Source organism: Triticum dicoccoides, chromosome 7A (genome assembly GCF_002162155.2).
Source record: "Triticum dicoccoides isolate Atlit2015 ecotype Zavitan chromosome 7A, WEW_v2.0, whole genome shotgun sequence".
Classification (NCBI taxonomy): domain Eukaryota; kingdom Viridiplantae; phylum Streptophyta; class Magnoliopsida; order Poales; family Poaceae; genus Triticum; species Triticum dicoccoides.
Window position 1 is genome coordinate 726,548,876 of NC_041392.1, and position 2,823 is coordinate 726,551,698.

General features: G+C 42.0%; 1 pseudogene; it reads right to left on the reverse strand.

Moving 5' to 3' along the window:
* The window catches only part of LOC119334064, a 12,244-nt pseudogene extending 9,752 nt beyond the window's left edge, over window positions 1-2,492 (reverse strand).
* Window positions 2,493-2,823: the final 331 nt, after the last annotated feature.

Here is a 2,823-nt window from a genome sequence, read left to right on the forward strand (position 1 = left end):
TCAACTAGCCTTGTTCCAGTAGGAACATGTAGATGCAACAAGGAAGGCAAATCAACAATATCAGATGGTATGGCAGTAATAGCCGTATCCAATTTCAGTGTCTCCAAATGTTTCAGGTCCCCAAATAGGGTTGGCAGAATAAGGGTTGACATATGTTCCTTGGGGATGCTGATTCTCAAATATCTGAGTTGAAATAATTTATAGATTGGTGTGAGGTCAATCCTATCACCCATGTTAGCACCTTGACAATCCACATTAAGAACCCGGATGGACTTGAGTTCATACATAGACAACTTGAAACAAGACTTCCCAAAAAGAGCAAGAGACCGAATATGCGGCATGCTTAAGCTTGCATGTACTGTGCCTTCATTCGCTCCGTAATCCAACTGAAGGGAGAGTCGGCGAACCTTGCTCCGCATTGCTGCGGTCGTGCCCTGTAGGTCATCTACCACACTAAGAAAGTTCTCTTCTTCCGACTTGATTCTGATTAGATCAAGAATCATATCATGAACTTTACAATTTATAACATGTCCATTGTACCCAATATTTGTAGGTTGGTTCATGCTCCTATTGACAAGCTCGTTAAAGCAGCTTCCAGCGACCTCATTTGCATCCTCACCATGTATTTTGCGGATGAAACCTTCAGCCACCCATTGCCTAACAAGATCATTCTTTCTAATAATGTAATCCTCTGGGTACATGCAGTGGCGGAGCCAGCTCAAACTTAGAGCCTGGGCAAGATAAACGTGATGCCAAGTTAATTAGATTTTGCCCAAACAAACTGTAAGTAAACCATTTGTTTACTACTAGAGCTCCATGCACATGCACCATGGGAGCCCGGGCAGCAGCCCCGGCTCGCCGGGTGCTGTCTCCGCCACTGGGTACATGGCAGTATATAGCAAACAAGTTTTGAGACGATGAGGAAGATTGTTGTAGCTAAGGTTCAGTATCCATCTCATCCCCTCCAAAGTTGGATTTGATCTCATATTTGAGCTTAAAGAATTGCACACATGCTTCCATTGTGTCACTGATCTAGTTGGCTGACTCGCCAAACGACTAGCAATACTGACGACAGCAAGTGGGAGACCACCACATTTTCGTAGAATTTCATTCGAAATCTCTTCTAATGGTTGAAGATCAACCTGTCCAACTCTACTGAAAAATAATTTTCTTGAGTTTTGGTCATCAAGAGGACACATCTTGTAAATGAACTGATGCCGATAGTCGCAGGTTGCATTAGCTACTGTCACAATTCTCGTGGCTGTGATTACTTTGCTATCTCGTTGGTTCTCTGGAAACGCACAACGAATAATTCCCCATACTGATTCCTCCCATATATCATCAATGACAAAAAAGTACCTGCAAACATTTTATATTAAATATGCACCCTATCAGTATGCATTAATTCAAATCATTAAATGTTAAAATGACAGTAGAAGGGACAAATTGTAGACTGTAAAACTTCAAAGGCACTATGCAATAGGGATTGAGAAGTTACTAAAGTACCTTTTGTCTCTTAGATATTCTCTGATGTTGTCAATGAGATGTTGCGCCTCATCAGTATGGGTTGGTTGTGGCATCTTAAGTTTTTCGATGATCCTACCGAGAAGCTTCATCATATTAGGTCTTTGTGATATTGACACGAAAACCTTGCATCATATTCCCCTCCAAGCTCATGGTATACTTGATTTGCAAGTGTGGTTTTTCCTCGACCCCCAAACCCAACAATAGACACCACTCTAGGAAGCTGGACAGATGCAGTCTCCTCGGCCGTCAACAATTTGATAAGCTCCTCAGATGCAGTCTCCTATTATATGTGGCTGAGGTTGTGTGTGATCTCTTTTCCTGGCTGAACATAGTAAAATGCAGGGCTGTGTGGTGGTCTTATCTCTTTTAGTGCAGAAAATTCAGTGGATGTAGCGACAATCGCTATTTGTTTTCCTAATATATGTGGCAGAGGTTGCGTGCGCTCTGTTTTCCTGGATGAGCAGAGTAAATTGCACAGCTCTGTGGTGTCCATCATCTTATCTTTTTTTGTGCATAAAATTCAAAAATATTAGAGCTCTGATCAGAACTACTAGTCACTTAATCGGAAGGAATAGACACTTAGCTTAGATTTTTTTTGGTAGTACAAGTGTAAGCCATCTATTCAAATTTTGTTTCTCCTCCTACCTTCCCTTCTCACTGTTGTTTATTTCTGTCATTCTGTCTACTGTCAGCTTCGTCTAACATTTTGTCTTCTGTCCATTTTAATGTTCTGTCATTTGTGCCAGTTCTTAGTTATCACGAAATTAGAGCGAATGCAATGTCATCGAATTCCGTACGAAAACACCACATATAAATATGCCTTGATTAAAAGAAAATACCGTATCAAGTAAAAGGACTCCAAGACCTAGAGTAGTTATTTATGGTAATACCGAGTCTTGGATACCAGCATCAATGTTGGCTTCACATACTGCGATCACGACATCTTCCCCAACGGTGGCGACCATGCCCAGTCCTTCTTTTGTTTGACATCTTCCCGAATGTTAAACGGATCAGGCGTGGCGGATGCATCCGTGCGTCCCCATATCCGCCTCAAACTTCTGGGCGACCTTCCCAATCACTGCCCGAACAGATAAATGTCACATCTGTAGATGCTCTTTCAGACCAATAACAGATCAGCATGAACAGCAGTTGACCTAGGGCTGCTACAAGAGTTTTTGATTAAGTCAGCTCTCCTTCCTTAGCCAACGGAATCACGCACCAAATTCACTAATCCAAATGAAATCGTCATTAACTAAAGAAGGATTCCCTCAGGCTAAGAGTAAGCCGCCACCACAC